Consider the following 17,926-nt stretch of genomic DNA (forward strand, 5'->3'; position numbering starts at 1 on the left):
AGGCCAAGTCCAGCAATCCTCAGCTCTGATTCAGGCAAAACTGCCATTGTTTCATACATGAGTGTCTGGAAAACAGAGGATACAGGGGCACTGAGCCAACGGATCTTCCCCCCCCTCCCCCCCCTCCTTTATTTCCTTTTTTTTTTTTTAATTTATTGTAGAGAAAAAGCTGAATGGCTTTTCAGGGTGGAAGAAATTGTGAGAAAGGGAGGTGGCCACCCACTTGTAATTCAAGGCTGAGCAGATCCTAGGCTACTCTCTTTCCACCTGCCCCCAATTTGCCTTATACTTTGCATCATTCATTTGAGGCCAGTCTTTCAGCCCAAAAGGAGAACTTTGCAGAAAGTTATGGGCAAACAGTCTGAATGGAAACTGTTCTGCAAACTTAATTATAGCATTTGCAGTTAAATGCAAACTAGTAGCAAAGCAGTGGGAATAGCTGGGCATTCAGCAGAGAGGCCAGGTACAAATGCTTTGGTAGTTAGATGGATCCAAATTTGAAACATCTTTTTAGCATTGTAAAAGAAGCAGTCTTACCTCTGCTTTGGGATGTATTATTTTTTTAATTTTATTTTTTCCTCCATTGTGTGTTCGATGAAATCATAGTCAAAGCAAGCAACTATGTTTGGTTCTCCTTCGGGCTGTATTGAAATCAATGAAGCATCTTCATGATCTATTGTTCTTAAAAATTTACACGCTGAGTCACTCCCTCAGCATCTTCTTCTTGCAGTTCAGGGTAGAATTTCACCTCAGGTTTCAGTGATTGTTTGGGAGGCTGGGGGAGTATTGTGGCTGCTTTACTTTTCTTTGGGAGTAAGCTTTCCTAGTGCTGGTAACCTTTGCAATTACCAAGTAATAAGAAAGGCAGTTATTTGGGTGCCATTCTGTTCAAGCGTTGAAGCCACTGCAAGTTTGGAAGAGCTCAGCAGAACACATTTCAGAGACAGGCTTCATGCTGTGCTTCACACGCAGTCTTAACTCGGGCAAACTCGCACCGAAGTCAGCTGAGGTTTTCCCCAAGTGAGAAATGAGTTAAAAATTGAGGCAAGATCCTGATCTTTTACCCAGGCACAACTCCAACAACTTCAGAAGAGTTGCTTTTGACTTACAGCATTATAACAGAGATCAGAATGTGGGCTTAAATAAGAACTTTGGCATTTGGCCCCACTCCTATGTAGGCCTCTATTAATTTATATATTTAAAAGCTGGACAATTGCATTGACTTTAAAGTTCACTCGAAGGAAAACTAATAAGACTTTTTACTTAAAGGGGGTGGGGGGTGGGGGGGACCAAACTAAAAATAAAAGTTTAGCTATGGTCAGCCAGGGTGGGAAATTCCATTGTGGCTGCAAGCCCATGGCAGGTAGAGTGGAATTTAATGAAGGAAACTGCTGTGTTTTTGTGTCTTTCTGTATGTTTTTCCTTTAAAACCAAGAGCTGGGCAGGCTTCCCATTTGACCTGATGTGACCCAAGCAAATTGCTTCTTATATAAAAACAACTGCAGACTTGGAGAATGTGAAAATGCACTGTATCCTTTTTCCAACTCAGGGAAAATGAAAGCCTGAGAAACAGGACGGCCCTGTCAATATTCGTTGAGCAAAACTATCACTCAAGCCTGATAAAGAGAGATTAGAACAGGCTTCCTTATGCCAGAGGGATTCATTATAAGTTAGATCTCTTTATGTTTGGTTTGTTTGGTTTTTTTTTTTAAAACAGACACATTTACCATCAGTAAGAGAAAAATCCATTTTTTAGATAATGGGTTTTTTTTCTGAAGGGAGGAGAAAAGAAGTGCTTGTGAAGGAGGAGAAAGAAAGAGAGAGGAAGGGGAAAAAAAAAGGTTTTAACTAATGCACCCAAACGAAAAGAAATAAATTTATAATTGTTAAAATGTAGGCAAAAAGCCCAGCTTTTAGCTTTTGCTGTAACTTGGGAGAGTACAGGCGCAGGGATTCAGGGTGTGTCTGCTGATATTGTATTCAGATGTGTTGCCTTGGCATGTGTACTGACGGATTTATTTAAAAAACAAAGCAAAAAAAAAAAAAAAGCATTGTGTGCTCGTGAAATGACTTCATAAAATCCTTCCCTTTATGAATTATTTTGATCACAGGGCTTGTTGTTTAAATTTCTAAAGTACTGTGCTTTTTTTTTTTTAATTGCCTTCTTTTCAGAACTGTCTGTTCTCAAGTTGGCACCTTCCGCATAGCAGCATGCAGAGATTAAAGGAGAGGGGAGGGAGGGGCGGTGCAGAGGCTTTCATCAGACCAAGGGGGTGACGCGGTGCATAAGCAAACTCACATCTTCTACTGGTCACCCCTGAAACGAGTCTTTAGCTCTCAGCCACTCTTCTCCCCTATAGCCATGTCTAATCTGCAGCACCTACCCTGAGGAGAGACACAAACGCTTGAACCGTTGTATGCTGCCATGTCGGAGGAGACAGAATAGACTTTTGTTTACTCTGTTGCTTAAAATGGAGGTAAAGGGCTTCCTACTCAGGAAAGCAAGATGCTGTAATACTTCACAGGTTCAGTGAGGCCAACCTTTCCAAAACACAGGTTTTGCTTGTGCTTCATGGGCTTCTCACTGTTGCTTCAGGGGTTTTTTTTCTGCTTTGGCTCACGACTGCAGCTGATAGACACCATGAGGACTCCCAGCATTGCATGCTAAAGGAGCAATACACAGAAGAAAACTTTTGACCGTTTTGCTCCAGACGTTGTGTTAAGAACCTGCAAAGTCAGTACTGATCACTTCCCCAAGATCAACATCCACCATCATCATCATACAGATCCTGTATTTATCCAGAAGTTATAATATTTTCAGAGTAGGAGTGAAACCTAGAAGGTTTTACTGGATGAAAACATGGTACTGGGGATGGAGAGAGATGTGGTTCAGTCACTGCTGCTTCTTTTTATTTTTTGGGGAACATTCACAAGGTTCTTATCACATTCTTCATTACTTGATACAGCCTGAAATAAGATAGTACTTGTGACAGCCCTCCAAGACTATTTCTGCTTGTGTAAAGGAGCAGGTCAGAATAGTACTGACTTGAAAAGGGCTGTGAGCTTTTTATTGTAAGGTTATATGGGAGCATTAGAATTTCCAATGAAAAGAGGTATTTCTGTCAGGAATGCTTGTATTTTCAGAAGGTGATACACAGATTCATGAGCCTGCCACTGATCTGGGGATAGGATTAATAGTTTTATGTTATTTGTATTGATTTATGTGGGTCTCTTTTTATTACCCTCTCTGCTGAGCAAACAGATGACAGCTGCATATATAAATGGATGTAAGGCGACAGCAAGGGTGTAAGGTGATTCAGGGTTCTAGGTTATGGTGAAGAAGATGCTGATTCCCACGGAAGCAAAGAATCTTTTTTTTGGTTGACTGGATGTGGTGTTCTCTCAGTCTTTCTCAGGGTTTGCCTAGTTGTTCTCGGGGTACCCAGCCCCATGAGCTGGAAGATGGGGAGCAGAATGAACCCCTCATTATCCCAGAGGAAACAGTTAGCAACCTGCTACCCCACTTAGACACACACAATTCTGTGGGATCCACCCAAGGGTGCCAAGGGAACTGGTGGAAGTGCTCACCAAGCCACTTGCATTAATTTATCAGCAGTTCTAGCTAACCACGGAGGTCCCAGTTGACTGGAGGTTAGTAAATGCGACGCCCATCTACAAGAAGGGCAAGAAGGAGGATCCAGGGAACTACAGGCCTGTCAACCTGACCTCGGTGCTGGAGAAGGTTATGGAGCAGATCATATTGAGCACCATCACACAGCATGTACAGGACAACCAAATGATCAGGCCCAGTCAGCATGGGTTTATGAAAGGCAGGTCCTGCTTGACTAACCTGATCAAATTCTATGACAAGGTGTGACCTGCTTATTGGATAAGGGAAAGGCCATGGGTGTTGTTTACCTGGACTTTAATAAGGCCTTTGACACCATTTCCTACAGCATTCTCCTGGTGAAACGGGCTGCTCATGGCTTGGACAGGTGTTTTCTTCACTGGTTAACAAACTGGATGGATGGCAGAGTTGTGGTGAGTGGAGTTAAATCCGGTTGGCGACTGGTCACAAGTGGTGTTCCCCGGGCTCAGTATCGGGCCAGTTCTATTTAATATCTTTATTGATGATATACACTAGGGGATCAAGTGCAGCCTCAGTAAGTCTGCCGATGACACCAAGTTGGGTGGGAGCGTTGATCTGTTCGAGGGCAGGAAGGCTTTACAGCCTGGAAAGGCTGGATTAATGGGCTGAGGCCAATTGTATGAGGTTCAACAACAAGAAGTGCTGGGTCCTGCACTTGTGTCACAACAACCCCATGCAATGCTAGAGGCTTGAGAAGAAGCAGCTAGAAAGCTGTCCAGGGGAAAAGGACCTGGGGTGTTGGTCGACAGCTGACTGAATATGAGCCAGCAGCATGCCCAGGTGGCCAAGATGGCCAATAACATCCTGGCTTGTATCAGAAATAGTGTGATCAGCAGGACTAGGGCAGTGATGGTCCCCCTGTACTCGGCATTAGTGAGGCCACACCTCGAAGATTGTGTTCAGTTTTGGGTCCCTCACTACAAGTAAGACGTTGAGGGAATGTGTCTGAAGAGCAACGAAGCTGGTGAAGGGTCTAGAGAGTAAGTCTTATGAGAAGCAGCTGAGGGAACTGGGGTTGTTTAGTCTGAAGGAGAGGAGGCTGAGGGGAGACCTCATGGCCCTCTCCAACTCCCTGAAAGGACGTTGTAGCAACATGGGTGTCAGTCTTTTCTCCCTAGTAACAAGGGATAGAATGAGAGGGAATGGCCTCATGTTGCACCAGGGCAGGGTTAGGTTGAATATCAGGAAAAAATTCTTCACTGAAAGGATTGTCAAATGTTGTAACAGGCTGCCCAGGGAAGGGGTTGAGTCACCATCTCTGGAGGTATTAAAAAGACATGTAGATGTGGCACTTAGGGATGTGGTTTAGCAGTGGACTTGGTAGTGTGAAGTTAATAGTTGGACTCAGTGATCTTAAGGGTCTTTTCCAACCTAAATGATTCTATGGTTTTCTGCTACATGGAGTTTTTCTGTCAGTAGCATAGCTTCCAGGTCCCTGTAGACTTGCTTTTAACCATGTACAAGAAAGCTCCAAAGAGACAAACTCTGAAAACCCTCTTCTCTGATTCTAGTAGCATTTGCTTCTAGAGACACTTTGTTCCCAGAAACTCTTTTCCATAGCATAATATATCTTCATTCTGATATAGAGAAATAAGACTGGATGTAGAAGTTTTCTGTTTACTTCAGGTCCTTTCCTTTTGAAGACTAGACATCGCTCTAATCTTCAGAACTGCACTTTGGGAGATGAGTGCCATTCAACAAGCTTTCCTTGATGGCAGCTCTTCTTGTCCCTTAGCCAGGAGGGTGCATTATGTGTGACATTACAAAGTTTATGTAGAACTATACTGATCTAAATGAGCTTTTCTTACTTCCTATGTGTAACCACTGGTACGACTTTGTTCATACTCCATCATGGGCTGGAGACTAAGCCACCTAACTCTTCAGTATATATATTAATCCATTTATGCAGCAACTAGCTTGAATTATTTGTTGTAAACGTGATTGTTGTTCATGCAATTGGCTTTACTGGTTTATTAACAGGTATAAGCTATCCACACAAATATTTTTCAGCCTGGGCTGTTTCTGTTGTGTCCTATTAAAAGTGCAATATACACATCAACAAAATGTTGTGGCATTAGTACTGTGCAAACTTTGGGGACAAATCCTACTTTAAGAGCTTGCTGGGACATGCAAACATTTCTGTGAAATATATCCCTTAAATAAAATTGAATAAGTAATGTATTCCAGTTTTAGGTTAGTCTTACTGTTTCGCACTTATGTTTAGAATACATCATTTCAGCAGTAGAATGCAGAGCCTAGGCTGACAAATCAGTCCTTTTTTTATCATTTTACAGGACAAAGCATTTGGCAGAGTGAGAACAGTTTAGGTACAAGGGTGTCTTTGAGATTTAAAGTGAAGCACTGTAAGGTAGCTGCATTTATCAGTGGACTTCAGAACTGTTTTGAATTGCAGCAAAAGGTCTAAGGAAATCCCTAAAAAGAGGTCAAAGAGAATTTGGCAGATCATGGAAAATATCCTATTGAGTGTCAGTTCTCCCAGTTGGGGCAGACTGTCACAGGACCATGTCATCATGTGTCATCTGTTATTCAAGTTAAATAAATTCTCAGCTGCTTTTTTAGCCCATACTCTTCTGTTGATCTCAGAAGGAATTTTGCTCAGAAAGAAGTGAATAGTGTTTTGGGACTCAATGGTGGATTTTTATGTTCCTGGTCTTGATCATGGATTTGACCAGATTTCTGAGTGAAAGGCAAGACAAAATGAAAATGACGTTATGTGAAAAGCCAAGGAAGGAATTTCTGGTTTAAAAATCCAAATTAAGGTATCAGCAGGAGATTTGCAGTCTGTTTAGAATATTTCTAATTGTACAAGCCTATGTGGACCTATTCCTTTCTCATTTAATGGCAGACCCAGAACTTCTATTGGCTTCAGTGCAATTACTCTTACAGCTCTGGGAACTTTCCCAATAAGCCTGCACCGAAGACCATTTAGCTAAGTGGGAATGCTTCCAGTAATGTCTGTATGCCCTGGTCTGGTCTGTATATGGAGGTACTTCTGAGCTGAGTATTGCTGAAGATAGTCTGTGGTCTTTTTTAAAGGATAGAAAACAAAATTCTCTGATCAATAGTGCTTTTTCAATGTCAAAAGTAGTAACAACAGGAAAAGCTAACAGTAAGAATTATAAAAATTATATGATGGATACTGCAATTCAAAATATGTAATGACTCGGGAGATTTGTTTCTTCTGGAATTTGAGAATGTCAGTGATTTGGGAATGTCTTAGTTCTACTGGCAGCTGCATTTGTGAATATCACAATATTTACATTACATAAGCATTTTGTGTTATATATTATATTTTCAGAGCAGTGATGGTAATATAAACACTGGTATTAGTCTTTTGAATTTTGGTAGGCTTCTTTACCTGAAAAAAATCTAACAAAACTTACAAACTTAGGACTTGCTCTTATGAATACTTATCACTACTTACTATTTAAGTGTGTGATTATTTCTATAGGACTAAAAATTCAGGGGAATAGCTAACCAGATGTAAGATGAGTATATGTGCATAATCAGGGTTTTAAATTTTTAAAGAAACTGCACAGGAATCTTATAATCTACTTCAAAAAAACAGGACCACTTTTGGAATAAGAAACAAGAACATCATTCACTAACCTGAAGTAGAGAGGGAGCAAACTTAGACTGCTGAAACTGCAAAATTGACTGAAATGAGAAAATTGTATTTACCCAGTTTGGAATCTGGCAAGCGCACTTGAAATACTTTTTTTTTTTTTTTTTCCTTCTCTTTCTTATTCATGAAGAGTTGCAGGATTTGAGTTAGGTCTAAAGTAAAAATAAATATGATACCTCACTCGAGAAGAACTTACCTCCTTTATTTAAGAATTCGTAAAAAGCATTTGACGGGGTTGAGTGGTATTTTATTTGGTTAAATTAGGGTTTGAGGTTTGTAAAATTTAACTTGGTCCCCTTTTGAGAATGTTTTAAGACAGGAATGCTATAATCATCTAGTTATATGAGGCTGGAGCAGGTGCAGGGTATGGAAAAATGTTCTTTTCTCCTCCCATCTGTTCTCTAAAGAACTATTTAATTCTTCTTGCAGGAATCTGTTAAAAGCTTTTCCTAAAGTTTCCCTGTAGGCAGACAATTTGCTGCAGAATCCCACAGGCAGTGTGTTTGGATGCACTGGGAGTAACTTGTGCAGAGGCTTTTTCTGCTTCTGCAGGTGGAATGAGAAAAACAGGAAAGTATGCTTAGGGATTCCCTCTATACCTCTACTCTAAGTACAGCAGAGGTTGGACTGACTGAAGAGTAGCAATCACGATCCATTTTTGCTAATGAGTATAACATCACTTTCTGTTGTATTTGAAACAATGACTGGAGTTGCGTTGCTCCCCCTCCTATATGAGCATCTGTCAATTATTCCGGTTTCGGTTTTTTGGATAACCAAACAAATAATAAGCGAAAGTGAAACCATCTTGAAAATGTTTAATTTGTAATAGCTTCTGCTTCTGAATCAAGGCAACTTCAGTTTATCAGGCTAGATGTCCTGTTGTTGGGGAGATAAGCTGTGCTAAATTCCTTATTTCTTTATTTGTCTTTGTGACAGGATTCCCCAGATGTCTGAGCTTTGAATTTTTTTTAAACTCAGGGCCATATTCTCTTCTTAGTGCAGATTTCTTCACAACACTTCTGCTAATATTAATGGAATTCACACATAAAGCCATTTTGTGGATACAGAGGGAGGGATCTCAAATGTTTTATTCTTCCCATCTGTATACTGGGAATGCCATCAGATGAGAAGGAAGAGAAGAGTACCGGTTTACAGCAGAAAAGTATTAGAGGAATTCCCCCAACACAGATCTCCCCTGCAGGAAAACAGAAGCATGTGCGTACAGGAAGGGTTTGTCAGGTTTGGTGTCAGCTGGGATTTAAATTTTCTCCAAGCTCTGAAGTGCTGGAATCCAGCATTTAGGTCTGAGCCAGCGGGGTCAAAGTCATAGCTAAGGGTAAGAATCCTTCCTGCTTAACCTTGTAAATCTGAAAGTCAGAATTTTAGGTTTTTCTCTAAAAGAGCTGAAGAGAAATGAGCCCTTTCAGAGTGTGAATTATTCTTCTCTTTTGATAGACCTGTTATGATGGGACAAATTTATCTTTACAGATTCCTGTCTATCCACTGGTTAGCAAGGGTACCTGGCTAAATGCAGACTTTTCAGATAGCTAAAATAAGTGAGTTGAATTCTACTTGACATTGCCGCACTTGGATGTGTTCAGAAAAATGATAGCAGGTCATCTTAGTTTCTAATTTGAGCTGTACTCTTGGGTTTTTCATGAGCTGGCATTGACTGACTCAAATGGACAGTGGTTGGGCTCACAGGTAGCACAGTTTTGAATGCAGAGAAGTCCTTCATATTTCCAGTGGTGATTTTTTGGTTGGGTTCTTTTTGTTTGGTTGGTTGGTTGGTTTTTGTCACCTGTTATTCCCAGAAGCCTCAGTATCTCAGAAAACATTTGAGCAAAGACACCAGGCTACAGTAATGCATATGCGTGTTGCCATTAGATATTGCCACGCCAATCTGGTCCTGCTATTGGAGAAGTTAGTCCAGGAGAGATTGGAAAACTGGGCACTACCTGCACAGTTCAACACGTTGCAGAGAGCCCAAGTTAGCAGTGAACAAACCACCTTGAGAAATGAGAAGTGGCATAGGTATGACAACATGGCACTCTACCCAAGCTAATAAGCACCGCCTCTTCGAAGTGTTTATTTGTTCAGGTGAACCATGATTCTGTTCTGCTTTTCAGATCTAGGTTTGAGTATATTATGCTACGTTCTGGTGCTTGGTTATACAACCCTTTTCTGATTGACATTGGGGCTACCTGTGGAAACAAGGAATAACATTGCCTCTAAGAAACAGTTCACTTAGGTTTTCGTAGTTCACAAAGCAGTTTTTCAATATGATGCTGCAATATATTTATAGTTGTGCTTGTGTTCTTTTATCATTTAGGGATATTGTTTATGGTTTTGGTTACTAGCTCTACTGGTTGAATTTGACCCTTTCTCCAGGTTTAATGAAGCCCATGGTTTAGTTTTAGGTAGTCTTGTGTGGAGCAGGGAGTTGGACTTGATGAACCTTATGGATCCCTTCCAGCTATTCTATGATATAAACCCGTCAACTAAAACACTGAAGGGAAGGACAATATTCTGGGAAGGTACCACAAGTGGCTTGCTTTGGTCTTATACCTTTCATTCTAGATGCAGACTCTTGGCCTCCATTGAAGAGGGAGGTCTGGGCTAAATGGAGTATCTGCCCCCATATATCCCCATGTTATTCAGGAGACGTTATGTATGTACACAAATATATACACACACCCCCGTATCAAGCCTTTCAGTCTTCTCAGTGCTGTGGATAATAAATTTCATCCCTTTTCTAATAAATAGGTAAGTTCTAATAATAAATAGGACAGCCTTGTCCTGTGACATGGGTAGGAGGTCCCAGGAACATATGGATCGAGAACCCAGAGCATCTTGGTTCCTGGTTCAGGTCCTAGTTCAGTTCCCCTTACCTACACACACATTCTTCCTGCTTGAAGTCTTCAGTATACATCATAGGAGCAACTTGAACTGCCTAGGCAGGAGATGGAAAAGGATAATTCTCAAAGAAACTCTGCATGGGTTTCTTTGACTGCTAAGACATGAAGATGAGAGGAGGGTATGTGATTGCTGGTCTTCCTGCCCAGATGGCAGGAGTGCTGCTTTCATGCTTTCCAGTTGTTCTTTGCAAGTCCAGCAGAGAAGGAGTTGAGCCTTCTCATGGAGCAAGTCCCAAGTACACAGTCACTTTGTATTGTGCTTAAATATGTGTAGATGTGTACTATGTATAGTAGTATGTATATATATCCCTAACCCTATATAGCACTGTATTTAGCAGCCTCACTTTGAATGACCTGGTAGTTAAGGCTTGAAGGTAATTTGAATATCCATAACAGTCCTCCTTTCTTCTGTTTAAAAGGACCGTGCATGGTACATATCCGCCTTGCAAATTTGTTCTTTCTGGACACTTCTGAATAATAGGATCAGAACTGTATTTGTCTTAAAGAAGTGTGAGTGATCTGAGCGGTTATGTCTGTGATAATGAAAGCATGTTTCAGATACAAGAAAGAGTTCTGCTAATCCTGATTTCAAATAGTGCTGTCTCTGACCAGTGTTCTCCTTTTGTGGCCTTGAGTAGATCGCATCACCCCTTTGCCACTGTTTTCCCATCTCAAAGAGCCACTGTCAACCTTGACTAAGTAACCCTTGGAAGGATTTTTGCAAATGAAAGCTGTGAAAATGCCGGGATATAAAAGCAAACAGTATGATCCTAGACTATGTGTTTTCCATAGGCATCCCAAGGAACTTTACCTGAAACTTAGCTTTGTATCTGTGAGCTTTAAAAAGCAGAGACAATACCTGTAGTTTTACATTCAGTTTTATTCATTAAAGAGGTGTTTGAAATACATTATTCTATTTAGTCCAGCAAGTAGCCGCAGGTTAAGTGATGTGTTATGGTCTGCTTCATGGGACAAAAGCACAACAGGAGAAAATACTCTTATTTTCCTTTTCCAGTTTTTGCATTGTAACCTGACATTTATGTATATTGCATAAAGCAAATTCTGAGCACTGCAGCTTCACTGACTTGGGAACTGACGGGGATTTTTTTAATTTTTTTTTTTCCTTTTAACTTGCTTTCTGTCATTTTCTAAGAAGTTAAACATACTGTACTATGCAGCTCTTTCCAGATAGCACAGAAAGGCTTGGTCATAGACTTTAGACGAGGCTGCACTATAACTGTTCATGTCCAACTTTTCAATACAAAATAATGTGTACCTGAGCTCAACCAAAACGGTTGTGTCTGCCTGATTATATCATCTATAGAAGCCAAATAATCTAAAGTATGCATGGTTTGATAGACTAAGCATCCAACAAAAGCTTCCTTAAAATGAGTCATATCTTTGATTCAAGAGTCACATTAGTTGAAATGAATCAGTCTTCCTCTTGCTGGCACTGGGAAATTTAAGAAGAAAAGCAAAAGAATTGCTGCAGCATAACAATGCCATCCATTGTAAAGCAGTGCCAGCCAGGGATAATACCAGGCAGCAACCAGCTAGGCCAAATCAGCACTTATTTGTTAATTCCATGAATGTCTCAAATATTTGAGGGCAGTTTCCGGACAGAGCAATGATGGCAGAGGGTTCTGGCATTACATTTTGTTAAGGCGTGATGGATCTCGTGTTTGGAAGTGTTCACATTAGAGCATTCATTTCATTACACTTGAAGTAATTGTCCTTCACACTGTTCTAGCAGGAGTGGCAAGAAACTGCACAGACAAATAAAAGCAAACAGCACTTCTTTCAGCACCCCATCTGGAGGCCAAGTTCATTTTTCCTTTGTCTCTTTTTGAAACTTAATTTTCCATCGAGCAAGAGGTCAAAATTCAAGCACGATAGTTCAGATGTGCTCACCTAACAAGTATGTGTTATAGTTACTACATCCTTGGTAATTTTTAGACATAAAGGGAATTTATCGTTCCTTATTCCCTTGTTGTCCTAGTGTTGTCTTCTCTGTCTTTGCATTACATATTAAGTCTTTTGCAGCTACCTCCACTCTGTACAGACATCTATTCCTTCAAGTGTTTCTCTCCCTTCATTACGTCTTCTTAACTGACAGTTATTCTCCCATGCCAGGTCAAGCTGTCATTTCCTTAATCTCCCTCTTATCTATTTTCTTCCTTCTGTTTTCACAATTCAAAGAAATCTCTCACCTTATGGATTGAATGCAGACATAACCAAGTGAAATTCTATGGCTTACATTACTTAGGATGTAAAACCATGCTACTTGGGCAGACTGAGCCATAAATCTATTAATTTATTCATTTTGATTCCATGGACAAGTGTTTACTTCTGACCTCTTGCAGTTGCATCTGGACTTTTGCATGAGAAATATTTTAGATTTCTTCGTATAAAGTAAATGCATATACACATCAGTCAGTTCCAACCTTGGTTGCATAAATTCACCCAGAAAAAAAAAAAAAAAAAAAAAGTAAAGAACAGTGAAATGCCTGAAAAGAAAAATATTCAATTCTATTTTATAGGTTGTCATTTTGCAGTCATAATATTTGAGCATGTCACAAAAGTTCATTAAGCAATGCCACTATTATCTGACATGATTTTATGGTCTTTTTTGGCTTTTGGTTTTCCTCATCCAGCAATACAATACAGTACCCAACTTACACCCTGCTTTTTTGTCACCATGCCTCTTCTAATTCTGTTTACTCGCTTCCCTCAGCTGTTTTCCCAAATTTAGTGATTACAGGTCTAGCATGTTTCCTAGAGACATGGTTCTCAATTTCTTTAAAGCAACCTTTCTGCTCTGGTATAAGCAATATCCTTCTTGTCCACTTCTCATATATTGAGGCCTGGTGTTAGGCCAGACCCATTGTTCTTCAGAACTGAACCAGTGATGCTTGTTGTAGCCCACTCAGGCGCTGAAAAATTGCCTCCTGCTTAATTTTTCTCGAAAGGCTGATGGAATTTGTCGAGTTCCTGCACCAAACGTTGGTCAAGGTGACTGTTTCCCACTTAACACTAGCCTGGTCTTGTCTGCTATACTCTTCTCTTTCAACCAACAAGTGCTAAACAAGGTTAAGATTAACTGCTTACCCAACAGCAGTCTGCACTGCCAAGCAAGAAACTCAAGATGAACACAATTTCCCTCAAGTTTACAAACTGACTTGAGATCGGAGCAGTGCAGGCTTGCTGGGATCAGTTCAGAGAGGGAAGGCAAATGCAGGGTGGCTGTAGAGCTAGTGATACAAAACTAGTGATTACAGTCTGACACAGAAAATAGTCCCAGGAAAACCAGTTAAAACCAAGAGCAGCTATAGCTTAATATTTTGGGAATGGTGGGGAAAAAATGGATAATCTTCAGTTGGAGGCTGTTGGCTCAGTAAAATATAGGGGTTCATTCTGAATGTATACATCGATCTGAGACTGGGCAGGCTGTCTTGTTCCCTGTTTTTTACTGTATTAATCAAATGTGTAAGAAATTAAAATGGCACAGCGAGCAGCACTGGCTCTCTGCAAACTTGCAGTGCACCAGCTGTGAGAGGGTGTGCATTCCTGGGGATTGCCGTTTTTATACTCTTTTCTAACTAAAACCATGTAGTTACATCTTCAGACAATAGGCATATGTGTTTTTAATATATATATACACACATGCACATATATATCATTTAAATAAATAGCTGTGGAAAGGAGGAGAAATAGTTATAAAAATACGCATTTTGAACAGCAAACAAGCTTAGTATACAACCAAAGCAAACTTTAAAGAAACAGGCCTTCATGAAGAAATAACATTGTTGAAACCATATGTTTTCCATGTACCAGGAGACTCTTAATAATTTACAAATGTATTTAACCACAGAAGGTATAAAATTAGTCAGTGTTTTAAAGGGCTAAAGATTGACACAAGTCATTCCAGTTAGTAAAGGACTTCTTTTCATCCAGATCCAGTGAATGAACTTACGTGACTGAGCAGGAGGAAGTGTTTGGGGGGACTGGTGTGTCTATGGCTGCAGATTAGAGTTGTACAAAACTTTTCTGTTAATTTGCAGTATCCATTTTCTTCGGGCATTGTGTCTGGTGGGAAGCATGGTGGCCTAAACCACAAGTAATCTGAGTTCTGTCCCTGCTCTGCTGCTTGTATGCTAAACAGTCTTGAACAAGGCATTCCTCCTCATTGTACTAGTTTCATCCTCAAAGTAGGAAATCCTTTTGTAAACTGCTTTGAGAACTGCTGATGAAAGGTGCTGGCTAGGAGCTTTGCCAGCCTTTTCTCCCAAAGTTTACTTGAGTTTAGTAGCCTAAAGCAGAGCTCAGGTGAGTCTTTAGGGCCTCCAGGGTTTGTATTAAAGTTGTACAGAAACTTGAATACAGCATGTTTTCATTTTAACAGCTCTAGGGTTAGTCTGAGCTGGGTCCCCCATCATTAACAGGGTTTGCGAACCTCAGGAAATCCTTCATCATCTGAACTGAATTATGAATTGGCAATGAAATCAACATCTTCTGTTGAGCAGCAAAGGTTTTACGAGTCTGTGCAACACTCCTCACAAAAGTTTAGTTCTGTTTCGGCAGTGCTCATGTGCCAGCTCTGCTCTGTTGCACACCCTGCTCATTCTCCTGTTCATCCTTAGATGAACTTCATCCCAGATGGCTTCATCCTTAATTGATTCTGGACTGTGTATGACCACAACTGAGGCATTCATAATGATGTCATCCTGTTCTGTGATATCACAGGCCTCTGCTGAACATGATCTGGGTTCCTGGCATCCATGATACTGTGTTCTCAAATGAAACATTAGTTTGCCCTTTCAATTGAACCAGACATCTTCCTTATCACAACAGCTTTTTTCATTGTGGTTTGAGCTAGTTACAGAGGGAACCAAGTCATACAGATACCTGACAATGTCAGAGTCATTGCATAGTGTTGGAGCATGCTTTCCTTGTAGCTGTGCAGTGACTTTATGCTCACTTAATAGATTTTCATCCCAGTGGCTCATGTACTGGGTTTCCAGTCTGTGAGGAACTCCTTTTTATTCTATACAGCCCTTTGTAAGAGCCAGCCTAAGAAAAGATGTACCTAGAAAAGGTGGTTTTGGTCCTCAGTAGGTGAGTGTGTTGCTTTACCAGAAATCTGGACGTGATCTTTTTTTTTTTTCCCTAGAGAAAATGCAATTATGCAAACAAATGTGCAAGCAGAAAAATTTTACTAGACTTTCAGAATTGCTAGAAATCTTATCCAGGTCTTTTATTTAAAACATGGTCAAAATGAACCTAAGAAAAGGAACTGTATTAGCTCCTTTAATAAAGTGTTCCATTCAGTGTCTGTCAAAAACGATCACATGGTAAACATTGACCAAAAATTTGAAATGTTAAAGGAATAAAACTCTTCAGGGAATAAATTATTTTTACAACTGGCCAATATAAAATAATACGGTACAAGTCTTTTAAAGTAGTAATTGATAAAGGAATAAAACTGCTAAAAGAGTATATTTTTCATTCACTGGAGCTAACTGTATAATAGCATTCAGCTGTATTTAATCTCTAGGGGCATAGGGAACAGGCACAAAAATGAACGTAACAAAATCGACGTCAGTGATCTTTCATGAGATCTGTGCTACCTGCTGCCTGCTGTCAACAGCCATGTTACTGCAGCAAGCCTACTCACTCATCCCCCTAGTACTTTGCCATTCTGAGCCTTTTTTTATCTGGATATTAAGTAGATAATTCCCAAGGCATCCCTATTAAGTGAAAAAGAATGACTCTTCCAGCGTGACACCTGAGATACAAGATGGATAAAGCCTTTGCCTGGGGTCAGACTGGTTTGTACTACCCTGTAATGTGGCTGTGTGGCTCGGTCCTTCCATGGAGTACAGGCTACGATAGAGATTTTAAATTTTGGGTTCACTGGATACTGTGAAATAGGCTTGCAACTCTGTTGGAACCAGGTCCTTTGGCTTCCTACAGTGCACACCTGAATCTAAGTATGGAATCCAAGGATCAATTTTATATTAATGATTGGTTAATTAAAGAGCTCTTCCAATATATTATGGAGCTGTGTGAGTGGGCTTTTGAAGGCTGACAAAAGAAAATCCTCCCACTGTGTGACTATAGTGTGAGTCCTGTTTGCCTTAGATCTGTCCCAGAAACTTTTTGAACTTTCATTGAGGAAAAGTAGATTTTTCATTAGGTAAATAGATTCAGAGAGATTCTTGGTTGAGGAGAGTGGAAAGGAAGTGGAGAGGTGGAAGAGTGCACACAAATGGCATTTCGCTTATCCTTCTGATGTCTTGGTGGGTTTTTGAGAGGCCGGGGGATTCCTAGCTCGTGCAGGCTTCTCCCGTTGATGTTCTCACACCAAGGTCTCTTCCTGTTCTTCCATCCACTGTTCAGAATGTCTGTCCCTGCAGAACTAGTTTGTTCTTCCTGAGATCATTCACACTGAAGCAATTGTGCTGAAGAAACAAAGGCCACGAAGATGGTGAGGGGGCTGGAGCACCCCCCTGTGAGGACAGGCTGAGAGAGTTGGGAGTGTTCAGCTGGAGAAGAGAAGGCTCTGGGGAGACTTTAGAGCGGACTCCCAGGACTGAAAGGGGCTACAGGAAAGGGGGGAGGGACTCTTGAGCAGGGGGTGTAGGGATAGGACAAGGGGTAATGGTTTTAAACTGGAAGAGGGTAGATTGAGATTAAATATAAGGAAGAAATTCTTCCCTGTGAGGGTGGTGAGGCCCTGGCACAGGTTGCCCAGAGCAGCTGTGGCTGCCCCCTCCCTGGGCAGGGTTCAAGGCCAGGTTGGACGGGGCTTTGGGCAACATGGGCTAGTGGAAGTTGTCCCTGCCAGTGGCAGGGGGAGTGGAACTAGATGGTCTTTAAGGTCCCTTCCAACCCAAACCATTCTGTGATTCTATGAATTGTATAGAATTAGGCTTTTTAACTGTGTCTATCAACTAGTTTTGGGTTTGCTGGTGTTTCTCTCCCACCACTAGTGAGCTCGTTCTCCATCAATTTAATCAGAAGTAAAACCAAGAGCTTTTATCTCAGTAGTCTTCAATTTGGGGTATTTTAAAACTGAATCCTTCCTTCTATTAAAGTTACAAAACTACCTTCTTTTCATGGCACTTCCTTATAAAGCTATTGACCCAAATGTATTAAATTTTAAAGACATTTAAATTTAGAAATGGTTCTACTTTTTTACAGCATTTCTGGTTTTGATAGCCTCTAAAAAAAGGAAATAGATGGCTTTTTTATTTTCTTGCACTGTTTACTTTGTTTTGTTTGAGAGAAGAATATGCAAGAAACTTTGATGAGTGGATAAAAATAGTAGAAGGAAAAGGTGCCTTTGTAAAGCTCCACCCCATGCATGCCCTGTGCCCTTTCATCATAAAGTATACTCTCCTAACCTGTTCATTGTAAACAGACTGCATTAGTTCAGGAGTAGTAGCATCTTCTCATCAATAATATATAGTTTCCCTTTATAATCCACAGTTATCAGTTACAATTTTCTCTCACTAATTATTTTAGGATAGAAATTGTAATACTTTGAGACCTGGGGGGATGAAATTGTAAAAAAAAAAAAAAAAAAAAAATTCTAAAAGCTAGAAAAAAGCTTCAGGGTTTTTTGTTTGTTTGTTTAAATGGTGGTTTTAAGCATATAGAAAGAAGTGAGGAAAGAGCGAGAATAAATTGCAGTATTCCTAACGTACCCAA

The 17,926-nt window shown here is 40.4% G+C and overlaps 1 protein-coding gene across 5 annotated transcripts in view; it reads left to right on the plus strand.

Annotated features, from left to right (window-relative positions):
* Positions 1 to 17,926, plus strand: part of ZBTB20 (zinc finger and BTB domain containing 20) — a 460,828-nt gene that overhangs the window by 247,034 nt on the left and 195,868 nt on the right. The window lies entirely within an intron of this gene.

This window comes from Athene noctua, chromosome 1 (assembly GCF_965140245.1).
Source record: "Athene noctua chromosome 1, bAthNoc1.hap1.1, whole genome shotgun sequence".
Taxonomy (NCBI): domain Eukaryota; kingdom Metazoa; phylum Chordata; class Aves; order Strigiformes; family Strigidae; genus Athene; species Athene noctua.